Below are 14,705 nucleotides of genomic sequence, written 5' to 3'. Positions count from 1 at the left end.
TGGGTTGGAAGGAACCTAAAAGATCACCCAGTTTCAGCCCCACTTCATTCTCCACCAGATCAAGTTACCCAGAGCCCCATCCAACCTGGCCTTGAATGCCTCCAGGAATGGGGCATCCACAGCTTCTGTGCCAGTGCCTCACTGCTGTCTGAGTAAAGAATTTCATCCTAACATCTAATCTGTATCTCCTCTCTTAGTTTAAAACTGTTGTCCCTTCTCACTATCAGACCATGTAAAAAGTTGGTCTCCTGTTCATAAGCTCTCTTTAAATACTGAAGGGTCACAGTGAGGTCTCCTGGAGTCCTGTCTTCTGCAGGCTGAGCAAGTCCAGCTCCTTGTCATGGAGTTATCTAGATCAATCAATGTCTGTGATGAGAGGCAGTAGGCCCGTGGGCCCCTCAGCCCCCAAAAATGGGAAGGGAAAAGGGGAAGGGGTAGGGAGATGGGAGCTGGGCTCAAAGAAACAAACAGAGCAGCGGCAACGATCTAAGGAGGAAAATTTATTTTACTAACTATGGTATTGGAATGCAAGATAACACAATATAATACAATCTAATTGAAACTGAGGCTAATAAATGAAGTAAAATAAGAGAGAATGAGAGGTTTCCAAAGACCGAGAAGCCTACTTTGAAACTGAAGGCACCATGGCATCAGTACTGTATGGTCATGACAGCCCCTGAAGGGCGGACCAAACATTACATTCATATGGGAGTAAACATTCCAGCTCTTTTCATACTAACAAAAAAAAGAAAAAAAGTATGAATCCTGAAAAAAGATACTAAACTTGTGTTTTCCTTGTAGATTCATCCACTATTTGGATTATGAAGTTTGATGGGCCGTGATTTGGCTTGAATTTACATTATTTGGAAGGATATTCCATACTCTCCAGACAGCCCCTGCCACAGACTTTCAGAACTGGCCATTGTTAAGTGTTTATTTCCATTCACACATGGAGAAGGGAAGGAGTTGGCTACTTTGTAGAATCAGTACTGTGTTGCTGTCAGAAGTGCTTAAAGGGAGAAAAGCTTGGAATGTGGCTCTCATTCTGGAAAGATGGATTTCGCTCAGAAGAGTGCACAAGATACAGGAGGGAAAAGAAAAGGTGATCCTGCAGACCTGCATCCTCACCTCTTGGTGGGACTGAGGCTTCGAAAGGTAGAAAACAACCCCAAAACAGCCAAATGTTTTCCAGATGTTGAAGTAATGGGCTTTATTGCACTACATCATCCAAAGCCTCATAAGGAGAAGCATCAGAGCTGGGAAAAGTGGAGTATAATTACCTGTTTTTGATTTACCAGTTCTGGAGGATTGAAAAATGTTGGTTGTAGAAAAGAAAGTTGATACTGCTGCAAACATTGCTCCTGATAAACACACTTGTCTCCTTGTTTTGTGCCCTGGGGTCCAGTATGCTGGAAAGGCTCCTTAGAGGGAAAAGGTGTTTGAGATAGCAGTGGGGCCTTGGGTTTGCTGTGTCCTGCTGGCAGAGTTCCATGGCTGGGTGGACATGTGACTCCTCTGATGTGCATTAGGTGGTCCAGCTGGTTCTTATGAAGGCTGTATAGTAGTAAGGATGGAAAGACAGTAAGGCTCCAAGTGACAGTGTAATCCACAAACTAAGAAAAAGACAAGCTGTGCTTTTCATCAGACTCATCCTTTGAGGCTGCTGTGTGTGATGCTGCAGTCAAAGCCTTGCCAGCAATGCATCTAGACCTGTATCATTGTGTTAATATTGTCTGATAAATTTGGTGGGGATGAAAGATGTTGGATTGACCCCCCCCCCCCTCCCCCGAGATGACAACCCTTTAATTCTTGGCAGATCAGTTTCCCCACTGCTCTTCACCACTGTGTCTCAGCACTGAGCTGGAAGGACCATCTTTTAGTATTAGTGAGAAATTATTAATCTTCATGACTCAGTCTCAGGCTTAACTGATTATAATTCTAATGAGAATGGTGATGATTGGTAGATCTGGTGATAGGAAGATACTGCTGGTCAAGAGACAACGTTGATTTCACATCAATGAATAGACTATCTGTGACTAAGCGTGTAGCCACTACATTTCTGCAGTAGCTTTGAATCAGAGAGAGGAAGGACACTTTAAAAGTCTAGGGCCACTCCATTCCTTGGATGAACCAACTTGAAATGTTTGCCATTTAACTGATAGTTTCTGGTTTGGAGGGGAGGTTCACATGTTAATATTCAGTCTGAGAGTGAAAATCCCCCATTTGAAGGTGATGGTGGGGGAGTACATGTTACATGTTGAGTAACAGCTGCTCTGATAATGATGAGAGGGAATAGAAATGGTTGTAGAGAGTGAAACCATTCAGTTTGGTATCTCAGCTAGGCAGCCAAGCCTAGCAATGCCTGACCCAATATTGTATTGTGCAGATTAGCCCAGATCACCTGATCATAGGTGCTAAGTTGAAGTGGGAGATGGTAATACTGACTGCATTGGTACTGCTGCATGCCATGAATTTTAAACTTCTCTAATGTCCAGGGCATATCTCCTGGAACTGGAGTTCAGGCCCTGGCTCCACCGGTGTTGTGTACTTGTCACTTAACTACTCATCTTCCTCCTTAGCACAGTAATTACTGACATTTCATACAGAGAACCCGGCATGTCTGTGGGTCTAAGCTCCTCTGTAATGAGTAGAACTTAATGAGAGGAACAAATCTTAGAAAATCCTATGCAGACCCACATTCATTGGTCATAGTACTGGTGTCTATGATAGCTCGGTGCTCAGAAGAGAGACGGGGATGCTTTGGGCGGCATAGATGAGCCTCTTGTATTTCTCAGGAGCCTCTTTCAAGTCTCCAAAGAAGAACAGAGTGTAATTTGGCACTTATTATTTCATTGCATCAGCTTTTCTGAGCCTGGAAGTGCTCTTAGCACAAGCAAATAAATTACCCGTCTCATTTTGCTGCGTGCTCTGCAGCCGGCCATATGTTTGAGCCTGATAGAGATTCTTATCTCGCAGGCTAAAATTACTCAATGGAGGATGACATTTCTTATCAAGGGCTTTGCTGAATCAGAGAGTGGCCCTGGCACCCAGCTCAGAGACACCGCTCCTTGTTGTCCCAGCCTGGCAATAAATGGATTTGTGTCTGTAGGTCAGAGGAGCTTGCGTCAAGATTCAGTTGCAGAAGGATACTCTGAGAACTGTCTGTGTTCCTGGAAGGTTGCAAACAACCATCTCCTTCTACCAGAAGCTTTTCTCCATACTTACAGCTTGCATACAGCTTTATTTCTCCATCCTTCTTCCTCCTAATTAACAGTTATTTTCCTTCTTCCTTTTCTCTCTTATGTTACTTAGAGTTTATCTGTTAGTTGCCAATGATTCAGGGTACTCTCCAGCTGTGTTGCAGGGAGGGGAGAGACAAGAAGAAACTTGTACTTTCCCACCATCACCTTTAAATGGAGGAATTTCACTCTCAAACTGAAGGTTAATGTGTGAACTTCCATTCCAGAACAGAAAATTACACTTCCCTGTAGCTTCTTCTTTTACAGCATCTTCCCTTCAGCTTTTCTATGCCTGGTCCAAGGAAGTTTTAACCCTTGGAGCCTTCCTGGGCAGTAAATGTATGACAAGGGCCATTTAAATGTTTTCTGTGTATTTCTTCCCCCAAGCAGTCTCATACGATGGGTCACTCATGGGCTGATCTGAAGACATTTCTATGTCCTGCCTCCTGTCCTCTTCTTTCTATCCTGTGCTCAGTCACAGCAAGCAGCATGGAAGTCCCAGCTCCTTTGTGCCATCACTTGCTGACTGGCTTGCCTTCCACGCAGAGTTCCTTTCTGCTCTGTTTTTCTTGCCGAATCACCATGAGTCACTCTGGCCCCACACAGCGTCCTCGGCCAGGGCTGTCACTTCTTGGACACGTGCCACTGGTTAAGCAATGATGTGATGCCTGTCCCCTGAGATCACTGTTGGACAGAGGGCTCTGTGGTGGTGGATGGCCATCTGGCCCTTGGACTTTGCTCCAGGTCAGGTCCACACAGTGCAGTCAGGTGTTGCCCTAGTACCTGACATCTTGTGGCATGCTATGGTTAGAATCCTAGAATCACAGAATATCCTGAGCTGGAAGGGATGCACAGGATCATCAAGTCCAGCTCCTGGCTCTATAGAGAACTACCCAGAAATGAAACCCGATGTCTGAAAGCATTATCCAAATGTTTCTTAAACTTTGGCACTTTGGGTCTGTGCCCACTGCCCTGGGCAGCCCGTTCCATGCCCACTGCCCTCTGGTGCAGACCCTGTCCCTGGTCCCCACCCTCCCCTCCCCTGACGCAGCTCCATGCCGTTCCCTCGGGCTCTGTTGCTGTCGCACAGAGCAGAGCTCAGCACTGTCTAATAGATACTGTCTAATATTATGTCCGTATCTTGTGGCATGCAAACCTATACCTAGTTCTCAAAGGGCAGCCACACAACGCAGACCAGAATGGGATAACCCCTTCCCTCACCTGACTGGCAGTGCTGGGCCTGGTGCACCTCAGGGCATGGTGGAGGTGTTGGGTCTCATGCCTCCATGGGTCTGTCTCAGGTGGAGGTGATGGGCCATCATGGAAAGTGCCGTGCTCAGGGTGAGGTAACCCACCAGCACAGTCAGCCCAATGGTAGCTGAGTCAGTCTGGCAGCTGCCCAAAGTCTCTGGCTGCAGATGACAGAGCATGGTGGGATGTGGGATGGAGCTGTGCTGGAGTCAGTCTTTTGCTGCGGTGCTGCAGAACTAACTAACTTCATAGAGTGGTCAGACCCCAGTACAGGAAATACTTATGTGCTGAGCACATCACCAGCCAACTGTTGCCCTCTGCTTCTGGGAGGCAAAGGAAGGAAGATTGAATTTCTATTGAAAGGTCCTCAGTCTTCAAAATCAGCATGAATTCTTTCTTAATATGTGATCTTTGGATTATCCTTTAATGTGTCTTTCACTGGGGTCTGCAGGATGATTAGTTTCCTTTGAAAGCCTTCGTTTTAAATGGTTTTAAAGAGGGAAGCATGCCAGAGATGCTGTGCAACTGCAGAGGATGCAGTCAGAAGGCAGTAATTCCAGGCAAAAGGAAGGAGGAGTTAAAACAAATGCAATTTATGCAAAATTATCAAGAATAAATTCATCCTGGGAGGGACACCGAGCAGCAAAACAGCTTTCTAAAGAGAAACTGAGCACCACTGATTTGCTAGTGTGACATAGGGATGGATCCAGCTCTCTTCCCTGGGGGAGGTCTGGTGCTTCTTCTCCATCTCTAACATCTCCAATTCCTCATATGTGATGTAAATGATTTATAAGATTGAAACTCGATCGCTGTCTGTCTGTGCGGAAGGCAGATCACAGCCCAGCACCAGAGGTGTGGGGGAGCTGGCACCTGATGCGATACCTGTCCCTTGGTGGGCTGTGTGCCAGGTGACCTACCAGTGCCTTCAGTTTGGATTGGTGCCTGAGCCTTGCTAAAGTCAATCAACTGTATCTTTTTCTTTCTTCCAGCCTTGATCATTTCTTCTTTTCCCATATATTTTTTCTCTTCTCCCTCACCCTTTTCACTTTCCTTTCTGTTTTTCTCCTTTATCCAAGCTTGCTGCCGTGTTCTGCTTTTGAAACATTCACAGCTCTTTCTGCTGGGTAGTACAAGCGTTCTCTGTAATATGAGCCGCAGCTATTTTGGCTGTGTAGAAACCCAGCAGTGAGTGCTGTCACCGCTGTAAAGGTCTGGCTTCAGCCTGGAGGTGAACAATCACCTGCTAGTGTAGAAGAGGGAAAAAAGCTTCAGAAAGTGTGAGGAGGGGTGGCTGCAGGTGGCAATGGGTGGGAAGCTGTTTCTCTTTATATTAGTATCCATGGAATGCAAAACTCATCTGGAGGAGGCAGGTCATGGTCCAGAAAGAGCTGACCTTCATGCAGCTTTCAACCAGTAAGTCCCAGAATTGCTGCTCAGGTGCTTTGCAGAGAGCTGCACATAGAAGAGAGAAATCTTTCTAGTTCTGATGATCCAGTGCTTTGTAGACTTCTCAACAGGAGCAGGTGCTTCAGAGGAAAAACAAAATGCAGGATCACACTGAAGTCTGTACAAGTGTCCATGAGCCTACAGAAATTCCCTTGGAATATCCCTCCTCTACAGGTCACTGGGAAGCTGCTCTGCCTGCCAAATGGGGTGGGAGTTGAGCATCATTATGTAGAAAAGTGGTGCATTCTGGCTTATCTCTGCATGCTTTCTCTTGGAGTCTGTCACTATGTTTGCTCATTTCAGTAGGTGGCTGCTTATCCTTGCGCTGGGAGACTGCTCATCAGTCTTCCTGGTGTCACTCATGCAAATAAACTGAGATGTATATTTTTAAACTCAATTATGACTTTAATCTATATGCATTTCATTACATGAGATACAGTGCCACCGTCTCTTTTTTGTGCTATTGTAAATCTATGCTTTACAGCATCATTTCAAAGTATTTCAATAACAACACTGCAGACTCACGTCTCGTATTACTCATAAGAGCAGGATGCTTGCTATTTCCTGGGATTCTACATTCCTTTTTATTTCTTTTTCCTGTTTTTTTCTTTCTTTTTTCTTTCTGTGAGAATCATGCAAACTGCTCCATTTTCAACAAAGCATCCTGTTTAGTAAGTGACTGAAGCTGTGGCCTTTCCTTCTCAGGTTTTTGGATCTAGAGCAGTTTCCCATTTGCTCTGTCCCTTAAACAGCAAAGGGGGGGGCTCTCAAAGCACCCAAACCCTGCACCTCCCACAACCCTGGCAGGAAGGGCCATGAGTCTATTAAAGGTTTCCTGACATCTAGCTTGAATTTCCCTTTTCTTAATGGAATTTCGCTTTGTTATGAGTTCTGTGATTGTTTTTTAAGATAAGAATTTATTTATTTATTTATTACAGTTTCCTTGTTCTTTTCAAAGATGTTTTACTTTGAAGGGTGTCGTTCTACATTAAAAATAGTCCTGGGTGCTTTGCTCTGCAGTCCTCGTGCACTTGCCGAGGTCCTGGGCTGCTGTGATCCTTGGCCTGAATTATGGTGAACAAGGTACAGAAGAGAGGAATTACTGCCCCTCCTGCTGTACAATTGTAGGAGAGGTTCAGCAGCTCACATTTCTTCAGACTCAGGATGTTCTGTGATCTATAGCTCTGTGAAATCCAAGAGGATGGATGAGGTTGGCAGGGATCTCTTGGTCCATCTGGCCCAACCACTGCTCAAGCAGGAACACCTGAAGCAAGGTGCCCATGGCCACATCTATGCAGCTTTTGGAGATCTCCAAGAAGGAAGGCTCCTGCTGTACATAAGGCTTTTATCTGTGGTCCTGGGATCTTTATTAACGAACTCTTCTCTACCTCTTCCCAATTCTTTATTTTCATAAGTTGTGACATGATGAATAACCTTATTCTGTGACATGAGTGTACTTGGTGGTTTTGCTCATCTGCTAGAAGGCACAACAGGCAACAGGAGCACTGGGTAGCCTGATATCATGAGGGGCAGGGAGAGGAAACATGAAGGAAGAAGGAGGCTGCTCATTCTGTGCCACATCCATCCCTCTCTCCCACTCCCCCAGCCCACCCTCAGCCTGCCATTTGAGAAGAGTCCCACCACAGCTCCAGGTTAAAAAGCTGCTTGGGTGGCCAACATGTGCCGGTGTTTTGAAGCCCGTCTTGAGGCTTCTATTACGGATGAAACATGGGAGCAGCCTCAGCCTGAGATGATGGTAGCTGACAGTTACAGCTAACAAGTAACTTCAATATTTTGTTATCTTCCTGCAGCTATTTTCAGCTTCTTATTCCTGCCATGATAAAAATAGCTAAAGAAAAACATCCCTGCTTGTTTGTAATGAAACTAGCATTTGTGGCTTTCATGTTTTTTGCTGATTTATTTATTTATTTATTTATTTTATTTGTGTGTGTGTGTGTGTTATCTTAAACTCTTGAGGAGAAGGTAACAAAACATTCAAGGGCAGATTCTTATCTCTTTTATATCACTGCAGAGGTAGGATAGCTTCTCACTGGGTTTGCATCATCTCATTTTCAGACACAGTCTCTCCTAGCATGGCATTTTGCATCATCATCTTTCATGAGAATTTTTTAAGTCTTCACACAGTTGCATCAGAGGGAGAAAACCTCGAGAAACTCCTATGGCAACTCTAGGGCTGCATCCAACTGCTGCTTGCGTGGGTGGGCCAAATGCTGTTCACAGCTGGGTACGGTGAGGTGGCTGCGTGTAGCCATCAGTGGGTTGGATTTTTGAAGTGAGAGAGTGCATTGGTGCCCCTGTAAGTCTAGTCAGTGATTGGCCATAGGAGCTTCTCTGGGATTCCAGGAATTTGGAACAGGAGCACACATTTGTTGAGCACCCTGCTGCAGATGTCCCTGCTTGAGCTGGGGTTGGATGAGATGGATCTTTGATTCCCTGCCAACCTCACCACTCTAGGCTGAGAAACATGCTTGTCTGGTAGAAAAATAGAGGTTGTTATTATGTCTTTAAAAGTCTTTGTGCCTCTGGTCTTTAGCTAGATGCAGATCAGAAGACGTTTGAAGGGACTGTAGTTTGCACAGAGTGTTTGAGTCAGACTTTTCCCCCTTGTAGAGCTCCTCCTGCACATGGGGGCAGTGTGAGGGGCAATGCATGGAAGACTTTACCTGCTGCTCTGCTCCAGCATTACCTGGCCATCAGGAAACTGGCTCTAAAGCTGCTGCTTCTCTAATCAGCAATTAGTGATGACAGCTACTTAAGGTAAATGCCACAGCTTTCCTGGAACTGCTTCCTGTGTTGCACATAAATGGTGTGAAGTTATTGTCACTGAGCCAGTTCAGCCACCACTGTCTTGTGGTTACATGGAGATGCCAGCTCCAATTGTGTGGAGGTGGCACAGGGGCTGTCAGAGTGCTCCTGGACCTTTAGGAACTCAGCCTTGCAGTCTTGCTGAGAAGTCATCTTCCTGACTGCTTTGTAACTTGTGAAAATGAAACATGCAGATTAAGAGATTTACCCTAGATCGTAGGATGTTGATGTGCTTGAGATGAAAATCTTCATCTTCAGTGTCCCAGTTTTGCGCTCCATCTATTAATGCACCACCTCTATTTTTAGCACTTTTTTAAGTGTCACATTGTTTGTGATTTGCTTTACTAAAAACCACTCTTCTACAGGCTTTGGTTTCCACCAATGGAGGAGTTCAGTTTTCTGAGCCAAGCTGTACAAAATAAACATTGAGCTAACAGAAGGCATCCATGTTTCGAGTTCCTGTCGTGCAAATGTGTCCTTGTAGCTCTTGCAGTTAGGCAGCTGCGTAAATACAGCTCCTGCTCGTTCATTCGGAATGAGGTGTTACAGCTCTGTTTCTGGGGCGTTACTTGGCTGACCTTTGAAGAAACTGAGCACCGTCCCTCCCTTTGCTCCGTTTGCTGAGTCAAGGCTGCTGCTTTCGAGGAGAGATAGCCTTTCTCATACCTCGAGGCGGAAGTTTAATTAGTGGCTGCAGACATCTTAGGTGATGGCTGTATTTACACCCCCAACACACTGCTGTGGAGGTTGAATGTTGTGCTTGGAGCAGCTGGATGGTGCTGAACAGGCAGAGCAGATGCAGATCCAGATGTAGAATAACTGTAGAGGTGATGCCAAGCTGTAGTTGTTTCAAATGCCACTGGTGGCTGTGATTTTCTCCCGTGAAAAATGCAGGCTCTTCACCAATTGCAAGCTAAAGTTGCTATCTAAGCAAACGATGAATTTAGGATTTTAGAGGAACGGACTATTTTTGTGTGTTTTTCTTAAGGATCCAGTCTCCAAACTTAAGAGAGTAAAATTGGAGAACCAAAAATGTAGGAAACAAGGAGCTAAGTGACCACAATGCTGTGTCACATCACTGCATGCTTGCTGTGTGACTTTTGAACCCAGGATGTATGAAGCAGAAGTTGTAGGGCAGCCAAAATAGCTCACCATTCAGAAAATGCCAACGTCAGAGAGGTTGTCATCTCTGGAGCCGTGACCTCTGGTGAGAGATCTGTGCAAACATCACTATGTTTTGCATGCAATAAGTTTTTTCTCCCTCTTTGATATAAATATGTATCTTTGATATAAATATGTAGAGATAGTTATCTTCAGCTGTGCACACATGCCTGCAAACCGAGCTGGTTCACCACACATCAGCACGAGTCGTGTATGCTTAAACCCACTGTCTTTATTCAGACAGAGAGCCTGTTGATTTTTCCATGCTTCTGTAAATTCCAGAGCCACAGTCCGAAGCTGGTTGTGCACATTTGTTTGCCTTTGTATCATAATACAGATGAGTGATCCTTGTAATACGACTGCCTTTATTTGCTGATAGAAATGTGTGTAGAGCTGTGACAGGTTGCTACACAGATAATCATTGATTTCCTTTTTTTTTTTTTTTCTTTTCCCCTGTGCAAAACTGACTAGGCTAAATGCTTTGATAGATCAAGTTTTCAATTGATTTGAGTTTGATAGTCCGCTTGTCTTTTAATTATTATTATTTATTTTTTCCTGACGAAACAGTCCTATTTTATTCTAAAGGAGTCTCCTAATCTGTGTGTAATTGTGTATCACACACGCTGCTGGGGTTAGGTGACAACTGTGGCCAGTTCAGTTCCCACTCAGTGCTTTATTTGCATCCTGACAGAAGGATATGGTGTTTTTTCCCCTCCTCCCCTCTGTACTGATTTCCTATGAATTGCATTTTTAGCCATATGCAGTTTTTAGCATACCACTAAAAAAATGTCCAAAAACCAGAGTAAAAGTTTTCAGTAGAAAAATCACAGAGCACCAGCTGTGTACCTAGAAAAGCTGGAGAGGTTTCATAGAGGACTGGGGACATGGGCCATGCTGCTGAGACAGGCTGTTCACTAAGCTCGGGTCTTGTGTCCTCCAGGTAAAATAGAATAGACAGAACAAGGGATAATGTTTTATAAGTGCCTGGGAAGATCATAGAGCAGATCCTCCTAGAAGCCATGTTAAGGCACATGCACGACAAAGAGGTGATTTGAAACAGCCAGCATAGCTTTACCAAAGGCAGATTTTGACTGCCCAATCTGGTGGCCTTCTGTGATGGAGTGACCTCACTGTGGCCTTCCAGTATTTGAAGGGAGCGTATAAACAGGAGGGGGAATGGCTGTTTTCAAGGGTGAATAGTGTTAGGACAGGTGGGAATGGTTTTAAGCTAATATAGAGGAGGTTTAGGTTAGATATTAGGAGGTTTTTCACTCAGAGTGTGGTAACACTGGAACAGGTTGCCCAAGGACGTTGTGGATGCCCCTTCCCTGGAGGCATTCAAGGCCAGGCTGGATGTGGCTCTGGGCAGCCTGGTCTGGTGGTTGGCGACCCTGCACATAGCAGGGGGTTGGAACTAGATGATCATTATGGTCATTTTCAACCCAGGCCATTTTATGATTCTTATGGTAAGTAAAAGAGAGGAGATTTAGGTTAGATATTAGGAAGAAAATCTTTATTCAGAAGGAAGTGAGGCTTTGGCACAGGTTGCCCAAAGAAGCTGTGGATGCCCCATCCCGGGAGGTGTTAAAAGCCAGGTTGGATGGGGCACTGGGCAGACTGATCTGGTGGGGGACAGCCCTGCCCACGGTCCTGAGGCACATGCAGTTCTTGTTAGAAAGATCCTTGGATCCAGGATCCTGATGTTCATCCTATCAGAATTATCCCCTAGTCAAAGCAAACTTAAATTGTGTTGACATTTTGTCCACTGGATTTGATTATGTAGCAAGATGGTCAAGGAATTTCATATATCTTGACCACAGCAGAGCTTCTCTTCTCCATTCCCAGCAAGCAGGAGATGGAGGTGGTAGAGGTGGCTGTCTCAGGGCTTGGTTCTGCCTGTTGAGTTGGTCCCCATGGCCTATGCAGAAGTGGTATGGCCTGACAGCAAGCTTCATTCATGGGAAGAGAGGCATCTGAATCCACATTACCGACTCTGCTGGGCAGCTGGAATGTTTATGACTGCGCACATGCAGATATCTGCTCAGCAGATAAGCATTTTGCCCAGGAGTTCCTTGCCCTGCAAACCATTCTTGGAGAGCTGACATGCTGGGAAACCTGCTGGCATCCTGTGTGAGATGCTTTGGTAGCTCTTAGTGAAAGATGTTGAGGCAGAGTGCAAGTGATTCATAGTTTTTATCTTCCTTTTTGCTGTGTGAAGCTGCAGAGGTGTTTTCTCTCTGCTGCCCACCTTCTCCTCAGCCACCACTATGAAATCTCCACATGGGGCCCATGTGATGACTCAGCTCCCTCAGGAGACCCGGGGGCATTTCCCCAAGCTTCCCATCGGTGATTTCTCTGGTGAGAAAGTCCTCCAAAGATATGCATTGACTCTTGTGGCTCACCAGAATGCAAAGGTCGTGTCCTGCTGCTTGTTCGTAGTTATTTTGATCAAGCAGAGACTTGAAACAAGATGATTCGTTTTGTTCTTTCATTATTTGCCCAATGAAAAATGTTTGCAGCTTAACTGCTATCTAAGCATTCCTAAGCACAAGGGTAGAAGGGAAGCATGGCCACTGTTTTGATCTCTGCACACCATTCACAGGGGCTGGGTGTAGATTTTATGGGCAGCAACTCCTCTGGCTCCAGGGCCTCCTCACTAGTCTGCCTGTCCATCCTTTGCCAATGCTACAGGGCACCTTTCCACTTGTGAGGTGAAAACTGTGTAAATCTGAGTCCTGATCTAAACAAAATAGGTGTTGCATACAGGCTGTGCTGCAGCCATTGGCTGTAGCATTTGCCAGCAGGAAATGGCATGGGTATGGACTTTTAGTGGTACATCATCAGGACCCAGATGAGTCTTGGAGCTGTCTTGCTCCTCCTGGTGCCCATGTTCTTCAACTAGCCTTGAGCTGAGTCTCTTCATGATGCTTTGTGTATTGTCTTGTTTTGCAGGTACTATCCCAGCTGTGCTCCCAGTGCCCTTCCTTTTACTTCTTTAGTAACATGTTCTGATATTTTTTTTCCCCTTTTGTTTTCTTCACAGATTTATCTGGAAAGTATGAGCAGTGAGAGAAGCTTAATCACCATTAGATAAGTATTACAGATGACTCATGCTAGAATATCGATAGCTGTGCAGCTGACATGAATATATTTGTACCAAGAGCCGGGAACCTTAACCCACCCTGTGCTTTCCCACTAGCACTCTTTGGTTCTCTAGCACCTTTTACCCCCTGATTTGTACACCAAAACAGCTCACAGAAGTGTTTTTGCCTCCTTGAGAGGTTACAGGGTACAGGATAGCTCATGTCACTTGAAACCGTATTACAAGATGTCATCTTAAAATGAAAGCTGGTGATGAATGGCTTCAGTGTTGTAGCTGTTCTCCAGGACATCCTGTAGTTTGTCTTTTTAATAGAAGCATTTAATGGCTTTCCTCGATTCTTTGTGGTTTTTGTTTCTGTTTTCTTTCCAGAATCATTGACTCCTTTTCCAGCACAACAGCTCCAAAGGTCCAGAACAGGTAAGACTGCTGCTGCTTTGGGGTGCTCAATTTTAATCATTAAAGACAAAATGCTGGCTGCAGTGTAGGCAGCATAGAAAAAACAAACAAACAGTGGCTTGACTGTGGTGAGAATAATACCCACCATGCTTGGACCCATGTGAGCATGGGGAGTGACTGTATTAGGGGCAGAATGAGCAGACTTGCAGGAGCCATGGTCCTGGGCCCTCTGCTTTGACTGTTCTAGCTTGAGTAGAGGTCAGACCAGATGGACCCACGGGTCCCTGCCTACTTCACCCATTCTGCAATTCTGTGGAGATAGAACATGGCAAGAGCTACTGGGGGGAGGTATCAGTCCCTGTTTCCATTAGCTGGAGGTAGGTAGGCAACTTGGAGGGGTGCAAAGATAAGCCAAAAGGAGATATTTGGATGAGGAGTGATGCAGAAAGTGATGTGCCTATGATGATAAAGTGTGCAAGGCCCCGCGTCAACTTCTTTATTCATGGCTTAGCTTGCTTGTTTTCCATGAGGACGCTGGGCAGTGACCCTACACATCTCCACACAAGCAGGGTGTTCCCTTTTGCCATCAGCATGCTGAGACCGAAGCTGCAGCAAAGTCGTGATAGCACATCAGGTGCTGCAGTTGTTTTGGCAGTGACAGAGAATCAGAGCATGCTGAGTAGAGAAGTCTTGCTTGAGGATCTGTTCTTGTGTCCTGACAACATAACTCTGATGCTTTGCCATACTTGTTGCAAGCAATGATGCAGGATTCACATTACAAGGTAATTTTTGCTGAGGTCTGCTCAGAGCTTTCATTTGTGCACACTGCAGTGAAGAGCTGTGTCCTGCGTATGTGGCAAAAATAAACTGTTGCAGCTGGCTCTGGGAACAACTGCTGTTGCAGAAGCCCTTGTTTGACAGCTTATCTATCATCACAGGGTCAACTAGATCCCTTGCCAGTAAAGCAGAAAATGCCCTGAAGACCTTCTCCATTTAGACTGTATTAGATATTCACTTGGCATGGACTGATCTCATGACAAAACCGTCCTTAGTGATAACCCGGCATTGCTCTCTGGGGAGTTTGGCTCTCAGGGATTGTGTGCCATCCACCAGGAAAGGTTCTTTGGGAGTTCTAATGGCACGGTCTTTCACTTAAGGCATGTCCTTCTTCTATACCATGCTTTAAAAAAAAACCACACACACACAAAAAAAAAAACACCAAAAAAAACCCACTACCTTGACAAATGCTCTTAATCCCCACTCTGCTGAATGCTCATGGAAAC

The 14,705-nt window shown here is 45.3% G+C and overlaps 1 long non-coding RNA gene across 2 annotated transcripts in view; it reads left to right on the top strand.

Annotated features, from left to right (window-relative positions):
- The first annotated feature begins 1,025 nt into the window (after window positions 1-1,025).
- Window positions 1,026-14,705, top strand: part of LOC146761678 (uncharacterized) — a 60,704-nt gene continuing 47,024 nt past the window's right edge. Inside the window, exon 1 of one of the 2 annotated variants that reach the window (XR_014942420.1) lies at window positions 1,026-1,155. This is a non-coding gene — a long non-coding RNA (uncharacterized LOC146761678). Of the gene's footprint in view, window positions 1,156-13,342; window positions 13,444-14,705 lie in introns of those variants that run through there. The other variant, XR_014942422.1, reaches the window with a different exon arrangement.

Source organism: Coturnix japonica, chromosome 2, assembly GCF_054131305.1.
Source record: "Coturnix japonica strain WE chromosome 2, WE-NBRP24, whole genome shotgun sequence".
NCBI lineage: Eukaryota > Metazoa > Chordata > Aves > Galliformes > Phasianidae > Coturnix > Coturnix japonica.
The sequence above is the reverse complement of the archived record's forward strand: the minus strand, read 5'-3'. Positions and strand labels throughout refer to the sequence as shown.